Source organism: Chrysochloris asiatica, unplaced genomic scaffold (genome assembly GCF_000296735.1).
Source record: "Chrysochloris asiatica unplaced genomic scaffold, ChrAsi1.0 scaffold00059, whole genome shotgun sequence".
Taxonomy (NCBI): Eukaryota; Metazoa; Chordata; class Mammalia; order Afrosoricida; family Chrysochloridae; genus Chrysochloris; species Chrysochloris asiatica.
In genome coordinates, this window is record NW_006408577.1 from 2,786,901 (window position 1) to 2,800,064 (window position 13,164).

Sequence of the window (13,164 nt, forward strand, 5' to 3'; positions counted from 1 at the left end):
CAATAATGGTGAGAAAATATCTTATAGATAAGTGCTCACATGCTTCCTTAATTATTTCCTTGAGACAATTACCAGAAAAGGAATTATAATCAAGTGGCAAGCACAATTTGTCTTCCAGAAACATTTATTAATTTAGAACAAAGGGTTTGCTTTCTTGAACCTTCACCAACAGATAATATTTGAAAAAATAATCTTTTATAGCTTGATAGATAAAAAATGTATCTTGCTTCAATATATAGATCTTTAGTAATTATTTTTTTTTAAAAATCAAACAGCCCCAAACAAAAGCCCTTCTCATAGAGTCAATTCCAACTCAGAGCAGCCCTAGAACAGAGTAGAACTACCCTTTGGCTTCTTGAGACTGTAAATCTCTACAGGAGCAGATAGACTCATCTTTTCCACAGAGTGGCTGGTGAATTGGAACCATTGACTTGAGATTAATAGTCCAATACTTAACCCACAGTGCCACAGGTGATCCTTAGTGAAGGTCATTTTCTTTATTATGGTAACCTAGTCTGCTGACTAGATGGTATCTAACAACAATAACAACAAGCTTTTAGTTTCTTTTATGAGATAGCTATACTCTTAGCCCAGTTTCTTTATATTGTTTTAAAAGAGCGCTTTGCATTTGTAGAGTAGTCATACATTTCTTTATTACTATTCAAAAAGAAAGAGAATTTAGCTTATTAATTTTCACCTTTCTCATGAGTCAGATAATGTTATTATCCTGTTAAAACTAAAGTGCAGGGTGACCACAGAGACATATTCTGACTGTCTGGTCTGTGTCCTGGCTACCCCGGCTGTTTTCCCTACCCTGTCGCAGGACCGGCTGCTAGTCCAGTCCCAGGATGCAGAATGTGATTAACACAGTGAAGGGGAAGGCACCGGAAATGGCTGAGTATCTGACCCGGGTCTTCAAGGAATCAAAGTTTGAGTAAACAGGCGTTATCACTCCAGAGGAGTTTGTGGCATCTGGAGATCATTAGTCCACCACTGTCCAACATGGCAATGAGCTACAGGGGAAGAATTGAAAGTGAAGGCACACCTACCAACAGGCAAACAATTTTTGGTAACCAGAAATGTGCTATGTTACAATCAGTGCAAGGAGATGGAATATTCAGATGAATTGGAAGCTATCATTGAAGAAGGTGATGGTGGTGGGGGATGGGTAGATACATATCACAACACAGGTATTACAATAATAACCAGTGCAGTTAAGGAAATTACACTGGAAAGCAAGGGCAGTAAAAAACTCCAAGATTGTTCAGCATTATGTGAGGAAGATGAAGGAGAAGCAGCAGATATGGAAGAATATGAACAGAGTAGATTGTTGGAAAAAGATAAGGCTACCCTAGACACAAGAAAAATAGTAGAAGCTTGTAAAGCTAAAGCTGATGTTGGAAGTGAAGATACTATTTTGCAAACCAGAACCTATGAACTTTACATCAATTATGATATATATTACCAAACATCGTGACTATGGTTGTTTGCTATGATGAGCAAAGGCAACCTTTAACAGTTGAGCACATGTATGAAGACATCAGTCAAGATCATATGAAGAAAACACTGACCATTGAAAAATCACCCTCGTCTCCCACCACCTCCTGTGCATTCAGTTCACCCATGCAGACATGCTGAAGTGAAGAAGAAAATTATTGAAATTGTCACCAAAGGAGGGGGAGAACTTGGTGTTCATATGTATCTTCTAATTTTCTTGAAATTTGTACAAGCTGTCATTCCAAAGATAGGATATGACTACACAAGACACTTCACAATGTAATGAAGATCATAGAATCTATCCTAATTATTGATTCTAATTAAAAAAAAATTAACCCATAGATGTGACCATCTATCATCAATATATATACAACTTCTCTAATAAAGGGACTTATATGTTTATGCATTAAATACATTTTTTAAAGTGTTCCAAAACTAAAATGGAATTTTAAAATGTCAAAGTGGAATGAAGTGTCTAGGCTTATCTAGTTTTAAGAAAGGAAACAAACAGGGAAATACTTATAATTAAGTATTTGTTAAATGAGACCCAAACATTTTTTTTTTTTTTTGACTTCTATAAATTGACAGAGAACTTCCACAGGTTCAAGCTGGATTCAGAAAAGGATGTGGAGTGAGGGATATCATTGCTGATGTCCGATGGATCTTGACTGAAAGCAGAGAATACCAGAAAGATGTTTACCTGTGCTTTATTGACTACACAAAGGCTTTCGATTGTGTGGATCATGACAAGCTATGGACAACATTGCAAAGTAGGAGTATTCCAGAGCACTTAACTGTACTCATGAGGAATCTGTACCTGGACCAAGATGCAGTTGTTTGAACAGACATGGGAACACTGAATGTTTTAAAAATTAAGAAAGGTGTGTGACAAGGTTGTATTCTTTCACCATACTTATTGAACCTGTATGCTGAGCAAATAATATGAGAAGCTGGGTTCTGTGAAGAAAAACATGGCATCAGGATTGGAAGAAGACTCATTAACAACCTGTGATATGCAGATGATACAACCTTGCTTGCTGAAAGTGAAGAGGGCTTAAAATATTTACTGATGAAGATCGAAGAGTACAGCCTTCAGTATGGATTACATCTCATTGTCAAGAAAACAAAAATCCTCACCACTGGACCAATAAACAACATTCTTGAAGTTGTCAATGACTTCATTCTTCTTGGATCAACTATCAACACTCATGGAAACAGCAGTCAAGAGATCAGATGACGTATTGCATTAGGCAAATCTGCACAAGACCAACAACAATAAGTATATATAAGGATAAGGAGTCCTGGTGTGGTGGCATAGAATAAGCACTTGACCTCAAGGTCTGTTTGAACTACAAGTCAGAACCAACTCCATGGCACTTACCAACACCAACAATATAAGGATCAGAAATGCGATTTTTTATGTCTATAGTGCAATGAATTACTTTATATGGCCCTACTGTATCCTTGATATAGCTCTTCAACTTTGTATCAAAGACAGGGCTGTTGTTGTAAAGTGCCATCAAGTTACTTCTGACTCATATTGACTCTGTATAGAATTTCCATGTAGCAGCTGATGAGTTTGAACAACTGATCTTGGGGCTAGCAGTCCAGGACTCATCCTACAGTGCCACACCAGGAGTCCAAAATAACTGGGTTGTTGCTGTTGTTAACTACCATCGAGTCGGTTCCAATCCATGCTGTTAACTACCATCGAGTCGGTTCCGACCATATTGTTGTGCCATCGTGTTGGTACCGACTCATAGTGACTCAATGCGCAACAGAGTGAAACACTGCCTGGTCCTGGGCCAACCACACAGTTGTTGCCATGCTTGAGCCCATTGATGCTGCCACTTTGCCCATCCATCTCACTGGGGGTCTTCTTCTTATTATCTGACCTTCCACCTTACCAAACATGATATACTTCTCCAGTGACTGGTCCCTCCTAACAGTACATGTGATGTATGAGAGAAGACTAAGTTTGGCCATCTTGGCCTCCAAGGAGCACTCTGACTGCACTTCTTCCAACACTGACTGTTTGTTCTTTTGGCAGCCCATGGTACTTTCAATATTCTCCTCCAACACCATTACTCAAAAGCATTAATTCTTCTATGATCTTCCTTATTCAATGTCCAATATTCACATGCATATGAGGTTACTGAAAATACTATGACTTGAGTCAGGCGCACCTTAGTCTTCAAGCTGACTTCTTTGCTCCTCAACACTTTAAAAAGGTCTTATGCAGCAGATATGCCTAATGCAATACGTAGTTTGATTTCTTGACTGCTGCTTCCATGAGTATTGATGGTTGATTCAAGAAAAATTAAGTCTTTGACAACTTCAATCTTTTCTCCATTGGTAAGAATGTTGTTCACTGGTCCAGTGGTGAGGATTTTTTTTTTTTTTTTTTACATTGAGTTGCAATCCATATAGAAAGCTGTGGTCTTTGATCTTCATCAGTAAGTATTTTAAGTCCTCTTCACTTTCAGCAAGCAAGTTTGTATCATCTGCATATCATAGGTTGTTAATGAGTCTTCCTTCAATCCTGATGCCACATTTTTAATAACGTTAGTTTTTTCCTGTATTTATCATTATGCTATTTATTTTTCCAGCAGTGAGAATTTTTGTTTTCTGTACATTGTGTTGCAACCCATACTGAAGGTTGTGGTCTTTGATCTTCATCAGAAAGTATTTTAAGTCCTCTTTTCTTTCAGCAAGGAAGCTTGTATCACCAGTATATTGAAAGCTTGTATCACCAGCAAATTGCAGGTTGTTAACAAGTTTTCCTCCCATCCTGAAGCTATGTTCTTCTTCATCTAATCCTCACCACTGCACCAGTAAACAATATCCATATATACGGAGAAAAGGTTGAAGTCGTTTAAGAGCTCATTTGCTCTGACCAACTATCAGCACTCATGTATGCAGCAGTCAAGAAATTAGACAGTGCATTGCAATAAGCAAATCTGCTGCACAAGGCCTCTTTAAAGTGTTGAAGAGCAAAGATGTCAGTTTGAGAACTAAGGTATACTTGATCCATGCCATGGTATTTCCAATAACCTCATATGCATGTGAAAGTTGGACAGTGAATAAGGAAGGCCATAGAAGAATTGATGCCTTTAAGTTACGGTGTTGGAGGAGAATATTAAAAGTACCATGGATTGCTAAAGAAACAAACAAATCTATGTTGGAAGAAGTACATCTAGATTGTTCCTTGGAAGGCAAATGGCCAGATTTCATCTCTCATACTTTGGACATATTGTCAGGATTGACTAGTCCTTGGAAAAGATCATATTTGGTAAATTGGAGTGTTGGGGAAAGAAAGGAAGACCCCAACTGGATGCATTGATATAGTGGCAGCAGCAATGGGCTCAAACAAAACAAGGATTTTGAGGTTGACAAAAGAATGCACAATGTTTTGTTCTGTTGTGCATAGGGTTGTTATGAGTCAACAACAACTTGATGTCCCTTAACAACAACAACAATCATGAATAACACATGTATATTGTTATTTCTTTTTCCTCTGTAACTAGACTCCAAATGATATTACAAATGGTATTGAAAGCAAAGCATCTAGTTTTATTAAAAATTGAAGCATGTGAGTTTCCATTTTGCTAGATTGGCCTTCAGTCCACCCACCTCCCACTGTAAAATTTATCATTTTTTTTTACCTTTTGTACACCAACATGTGCTTCTTATCTAATTTTCACAAAACTAAACATCTGCTTTGCTTCAATAAATAAACCTTCTACCATTTTAAATATAACCAATTGAAGTTTTCCACGATGCAAAAGGAGTTTTAAAAAGATGATTGCCCTCTTTCTTGTCTGTTCTCTCCACTGCCTTCAGTCTGAACTAATAGTTCAGACGCTATTAAGATTGAACTTTATTTTGTATTCTGCAAATGATTTATGATTCTATGGTTGGAGGACAGAAAGAGCCTCATAATTTTAGATGCTATGTCTTTGATATTCTATGGATCTTTTGGAAAGTATCAGGGAAATAAAGGCCAGGGTATAAGAACAGGGAAAGGGAGTTATAAATAGGAGTATCGTGTTGTCCAAAATATGGAAATAATGTTTCCTGTGTTATTTGCTCCAATTTCCTTTTCATAACACCATGGGACTGATTCTAATGTATAAGTGAAAATAATAATAGTTAGCATTTATTGGGAGTCCCTTGGTGGTGCAAGCATTCAGCTACTGACCAAAAGGTTGGAGGTTTGAGTCCAATCAGAGGAGCATTGAAAGAAAGTTCTGGTGATCTACTTCTGAAAAATCAGTTACTGAAAATCCTGTGGAGTGCCGTTCCATTCTGACACTGCTGGGGCTGCTATGAATCAGAACTGAATCAATAGCAACTGTTTTTTTTAACATTTATTGAGTACTCACATTTTGCCAGTAAACTTTTAAATGCTTTGCATGTATTAGCTCATTCAGCACTCAAAAGAAACCTACAAGTAAGGTATGCTCATGGTGCTCACTCTATTATTGAAGTAGACCAAGGAGCAGAGGGGAATTTGCTCAAGGTTACATCTCTGGTACTTGCAGCCTTAGCATTTGAACCTGTAGCTTCTGCCTAGAACCCATGCTATAGTCATCATAGTATCCTGCCAACTCCTACATCGTGGTCTCAAACGTGGGACTATCAATATCTCACAGGCTTTATCAAGAGAAAAAGATCTGGTATCAAAGTGACTGGATTAATAAGATCCTTCTAAGACTCTGTTTAGACAAATATGTTTGAATGTTCTACTAACATTGGTGTCTAAATGGGAAGCAGGGGATCGAAGCACATGGAATCTGATTGTTCAAACTGACTTCTAAAATATTATACTTAGATGCTGGGCATTCGTTACTTCACTGTAAAGCAGGAATAATAAGGGTGTTTATCTCATAAAGCAGTTTTAAGAAATATGTAAAATAACTTAAAGTATTTATAATATAGTAAGCACAGAGCTCAACACACAGTTGTTGTTATTGTCAAATTAAAGATGGGAGTCACCGATAAGGGGAAGTGAGGGAAAACAGCAATGAAGCAGCAAGCTAAGCCCTACCACATTCAATAGACTCCTGTGAACCTGGATGGAGACCTGGTTGGCCAGCAGTGTGGCAAGACCTGAGGACTCTTAGGCCCAGAGTCAGTGACATAGCCACAGAGGACTAGAGTGGAGAGTGAAGCATCCAGCGGGTAAGAAGTGAGGGCATATGCACAAGTACACCCACACTTGCAGATAATACTCACTTGACCTGGCTTCAATGGCTGAATGACCAGAATTTAACTAGAAAAAGAAAGACGAGGATAAAAAGAGTAATCTGATATAATTTAATGAACTTGACCTACACCTATGGATGCCGTAGCTCATTCCTACCCCGCTGATACACAGGATAGACAGGGATGGGCAACTTGGATATTGGCTACCCAAAATGGGGGGCTTCAAAGGCAAGAAATGACTTGCTTACAAGCTTTCAAGAGGGAGCCTAGATCCAGAGGGCAAGGAGGAAGGTAGAATCTCCACTGAGTAGTATCCAATCTGTCTAGGTGGGGCTGATGAAAGGAGACGGGGATGGCTCTCATGTGGCACAATAGTGAATAATTGCTACCAGGACTGACTGTGAGGGTTGGAAATGTAAAAGTACACATTTTGTAGCAAAACGAGGGGAGTGGTTGACTTTGCAGTCCAGGAGCAGAGGTCCCTGGGACCATCAAGGGAGAAGAGCGGAATGTGGGACTTCACGCAGAGAAGCAGTGAAGCCAGAGATGGAGGCAGACATGATGGCGTGGAGAGAGGAAACGGCTGGGACTCTAGACCCAGAGAGGGAGAGGGGCTGTGTGCTGACGACCGGGGTGCAGGCTTGTAGGGTATACTCTTTGGTTGGTTGATGATGCATGGAGGGAATTGTAACCATGGCAATGAAATGATATAAGAAAGAATGAATGTAAAGCTAATGGTCTCCCATGTAAATTATCACATAATTCACAATAAAACATTTTAAAAAAATGAAGGTTCTTGAGTGTCTATTAAAATGGAGTCTTCAAAAACATTGCCCACTACTTTCTGAGCTGATCTTTCTGACTGGAATTAATTGGCCCAGTAGATCCCCTCAGAAACCATTGCTTTGACTGAATCTTTTTTTAAGGTACCCTAAGGAGCTCTGGTAGCATAGTGGTTACGAATCGGGCTGCTAACCTCAAGGTTGGCTGTTCGAAACTACCAGTGGTTCCGTGGGAGAAAGATGAGGCGGTCTGTTCTTGTAAAGATTTACAGCCTTGTAAACCCTGTATAGGGTCACTATGAGTCAGAACCGACTCCACGGTACTTAACAACAACAATGAGACTAATGACTCCTGGTGTGGTGCTGGAGGATCAGCATTGAACTGTGAATCATAAGGTCAGTAGTTCAAACCCACCAGCTGCTCCTTGGAAACCCTATTCAGGGCCACTATGAGTTGGAACCCACTAGATAACACTAAACAACAACGAGACTAAAACAAGTGTATGACATATTTTACTTGGAATAAATTCATACACGTATGAACTGGAACCCTAGAAGCAATACTTTTTTACTTACCTTTATATGTTGTTGTTGTTGTTAAGTGTTGTCCAGTTGGTTCTGAGGAGTGGCTGTTGAGTTTGAACCGTCATCCTTGTAGTCCATTGCTTTTCCTACAACACCACGCCAGGACAGACTCTCTTAAATGAGTGGAGAAATATGACACTAAGCAATGCTTGCTTCTCCCGTCCATCAGTGAGATAAACATAATCTGAACAAATCAAAACCACCTTCATTAACTCTTCACATTGCAGGAATTTCTGCTACTCCAAAGGAGCTAGGACACCCAAGGTTAGTAGCACAAAACACACACAACAAAATCTAAAAACACACACAACAAAATCTAACTTTAGCTTTTTAATTTTATTTTTATTTATCTCACAGATACTATGAAAACTGGAAAGATGAATCAAAAGAGAAACTCTAACTTCTTGATTTATGTATATATTTGGAGTTCAAAGGCTTAGTACAATCAGCACTGGACTGTGAACTACAAGGTCAATGGTTTAAGCCCACCAGCTGCTCTGCTGGAGAAAGATGAGACTTTCTAATGTACAGCCTCCAAAACTCTACACAGCTCTCTATGAATCAGAACCAACTCGATGGCAATTTGCAACAATAGCAGTGTATATGTCATATATATCATGATAAAGGGAATATGAGTAGAAAAATGAACATGTTTTCAATTGGTGGACCAAAAATTCTCTCTTGTTTTCTGGGAATGTTTGACAATTTATTGAATAGTGTCGTGAGAACCATCCCATGGGGAAAAGCAGAATGAAATGCAAAGCCCTAACCTTTTAGATTTGTGTCTACTGAGGGTAGTTGTGACAGAGTGGCAACGTTCCAAGCTTCAAGTACTTGGCCATTGCATTTGGATTTTGAAAGACTACAAGTCATAAATTCTGATTGCAATTAGAGCTGGTGAAAAGAAAAATACCCTAGGAGTTATTAATATGCAAATCTAGTAATTTGGAAAATGTAATGATATCAGGTTAGGGTTTCTGAATTTATACAATCTAATTTTGACCAAAATGACATCACACTTCAACAGTTCTGCATAAATTGACAGCAAATTGCATTTATTATTATTTTTTAAATCACTACAAAAAAAAATACCTGTGAAGAGCATGAAGCAAGCACACACATTTGGTTATAATGCATTACACCAATGATTCCCATAGTCTGAACTCTCTTCCCAACATAGTCAATGCCATATTTTATGGAAAATTAAAATAAAAAAAAATCCAGTAACATAAGAATTCATGTCTTCATGAATGGGACAGAATGGTTTCTTTAGAAATGTTCTCTTCCATTTTGGTTAAACTTCAACTGTTTTATCTGAATTCTGGGATGAGCAGAACAACTCGTTTTTCTTATCACTGCCAATAATTTTATTATTTAGAAGGATGGTGCTTATAGGTGCAAATGTTTCTTAGAATTCTTCAATAGCAATGGCTGTAGACACAGCTGGAATCAATCATGAAATGGGATACATGGCTAATCAGTTTATAATGCAGACATGCAAGTTGCCTGCTATTACCCGCTTACAAGCACTTAAAACAATCTCAAGTAACCTGAAATAATCGATTTCTTCTGAAACCTAGTCACATAGTCTGTTAGCCTGACTAAAATAAAAAATTGGCATAGTTGGTTGGCTGGATTAAACAATTCATATATACTTTGTATCACAAATACAAAAGGGCACTCTAAATTCTTTTACCATGTTGAAATGTACTTGAATCAAATATAAGTTCAGACCCAGTTCCATTAAGTCCAATTTGCTGTCTTTGAGGTTCACATAAAAGATTTGTGGATGATTATAGCTTTTCCTGGTGTGGTACTGTAAGATAAACACTGGACCAAAAGGTCGGTGGCTCAAACTCACCTGCGGCTCATTGGAAATCCTATATAGAGTTGCTCGGAGTTGAAATGACTCAATAGCACTTAACAATAACAAAATTTCTCAATGTCATTTTCCCCCCCTACATGCTATTTTACTTCAATTTCTGTTGTGAATGTGCCAACTATATGAATGTAAGTGTTCTTTTACATAACTAATTCTAGTTAAAGCCTATTACAGTTTTTAGAAGTGGCTCTGTGGGATAATACACTGGATTGCAAGGTTGTTTGAATTACAAGGTTGGTGGTTCAAACTCACCAGCCACTCCTTGGAAACTCTATACAAAGTTGCTATGGGTCAGAACCAATTCGACAGCACTTAACAATAACAATATAAAATGGGAGTCCTATACAGGGCTGCTATGAGTCAGAATTGACTTGATAGCAGTTAACAACAACAATAACATATAAAGATGAATGCCTGCACCAGTGATCATTGTAGCACACTTCACAATAGTCAAATGGTGGTAACAGCCTAAATATCCATCAACAAATGAATAAATGAATAAACAAAAGATGGTACATACAATGGAATATTAACGCTTGATACATGCTGCAATTTAGATGGAGCTTGATGACCCACTGAGTGAAATAAACTAACCACAAAAATAACCTCACTTATATAAAAAGATTGTTAGGGTGCCATAGAGCCAGTACTGACTCATAGTGACTCTATGTACAACAGAACGATAAAAAGATAGAAAAGGCAAAAGCAAAGAGACCAATGTCTATTAATTGTTACCAGTGGTGGGAGGTGCTATAGGATAAGCACTGGATTGAGAACCATAAGGTCAGTGGTCCGAACTCATCAGCTGCTTCTTGGAAACCCTGTATATATGGTCGATATGGGTCAGAAATCACTCAACGGTACCTAACAACAACAATAGGGGTGGAAGGAAGGAGAATACGGGGATGAACAGTGATGGAAAGATCACTTTGATTAAATGTTGGACTGCACAACCAATTATTAGACACTACACCCAAAAAGATATTCAGGTGGCTCACAAGCATAGGAAGAAATGCTCGCAATCATTAGCTACTCCAGCAATAACAGTGAAATTGAAAACGACAGGAAACAACAAATGTTGGGAAGTCTGTGGAAAGACTGGAACCCACATGTAATGCTCATGAGACTGTGAAATGGTGCAACCACTGTGAAAAATAGTATGCCACTACCTCTAAAAGTTGGAAATAGAAATACCATATGACGCAGAAAGAATAAGCACTGGACTTCTAATCTCCACATAAGAAAGATGAGGTTTTCTGCTCCTGTAAAGATTTACAACTTCAGACCCCCTCTACAGGTTTGCTGAGCAGGAATTGACAAGGTGACAGTAGGTAAAAAGGACCTAGCAATCCCTCTACTTGGTAAATAGCTGTTGTCATTGTTGTTATTAAGTTCTGTCAAGTCAGTTCCGATTCATAACAACCCTGTATAGGGTTTCTGAGGAGCGGATGATGAATTTGAACCACTGACCTTTGGGTTCAAACTGATCTTGCAGTCCACTGCATTATCCCTCATTGCCACACCAGGATTCCGCTATGTGATATAGATCCTACAGAAATCACATGAATAAATACATGCATTCTCTTGTTCATTGCAGCAAAATTCACAACAGCAAAAAGATGGGAACAAATTACATGTCCATCAATGGAATAATGGATAAACAAATTTTGGTACATACACATAATGTTGTTGTTATGTGTCCTGGAATTAGTTCTGACTCATAGAGACCCTGTACAGAGTTTCCGAGGCTGTAAATCTTTATAGGAGCAGAAAGCCTCATTTTTCTCCCGCTGAACAGCTGGTAGTTTCGAACTGCTGACCCTGAGGTTAGCAGCCAAATTCATAACCAGTATGCTACAATGGAACACCACAAATGTTAAAAATAATGATGAATCTATGAAACACCTCCTAACAGGGGGAGCCTCAAGGACATTATGCTGAGTGTAACTAGCCAATAACAAAAGGACAACTATTGTATAAATTGTAAAAAAAAGTCAATAAAAGGGTTTCACACTTAATAAAAGCATTTTTGATGGTTACTACTCTGGTAGTGTAGTGGTTACGAATTGGGCTGCTAACTTCAAGGTCAGCAGTTGGGAACTACCAGCTGTTCTGTGGGAGAAAGATGAGGCTTTCTGCTCCCGTAAAGATTTGCAGCCTTGGAAACCCTGTGCGGGGCCATTATGAGTCAGAACCGACTCCACGGTACTTAACAACAACAACAAGAGGTGGTAGGCGACGGGAAGGAAAGTCATTAGCTAGAGGGTAGGTATGTATTAACTTGGGTGAAGGGAAAGGCAAAATATAGTAAGAGGGAGATAGGCAAAAGTAATGGAATCAGGAGAAGACACTGGGACGAGTGCAAGAGTTAAAGTCCACAAAGGTAAATAGTGGTACATATATAATCTTGCAGTAACATGATTTATGGGAAGATATATGGACAGATACACAGAGTGAATAGGCATGGGAATATACCCACAAATATACACAGGTTTGACAGGATGTTTGTACCTGGACATTTACCTTAGCTTCAAATAAGTCCATGAATGTGGTGGATCATAACAAGCAGTAAAGTTATGAAAATGTCTTAGACATAATCAAACACACTACAAGCAGTTCAAGGCCACCAGATAGCTCCTTGGAAATGCATCTGGAATGTGTCACAGAGCCAGGGAACTCAGGAACATAGTCTTAGTACAAGTTCAGCTATAACCTAGTCCACAAAGACAATATTCTACATCCTACTTTAGTGAGTAGCGACTGGGATCTTAAAAGCTCACGAAAGGCCACTTAAATCACAACTATTGATCTCTCCCTGTCCAGAGGAAAGAAGAATGAAGAAAATCAACTAGTTAAATGGATTAATGGACCACGCAAACCTCAGCCCCAGTAATCCTGAGTCAAGCTGGACTAATTGGTGCTCTGATACCATCACCAACTCTTCCGAAAGAGATCACATTAGAAGGTCCTGGAGAGAGTGGAAAAAATCTGGATCAAAACTTAAAATCAGAAAAAAAAAAAGACGAGGCATATTGGTCAGATAGAGACCAGTGGAAACTTAGTCACCCTTCAGGTCTGGAACTAAAGTTACCAATAAGGCTCAATTTTCAGCTAAGCAATGGGCATCTCTATATAGTTAACAATAACGCTAGGATGGTACATGCAGTTTAAAATAATCAACCAGTTAAGATCAAAAGCACAGTATTTGTT

The 13,164-nt window shown here is 38.6% G+C and overlaps 1 pseudogene; it reads left to right on the forward strand.

The window, feature by feature from the left end:
- Window positions 1–848: 848 nt before the first annotated feature.
- LOC102825616 lies at window positions 849–1,780 on the forward strand (annotated as a pseudogene).
- The last annotated feature ends 11,384 nt before the right edge of the window (window positions 1,781–13,164 follow it).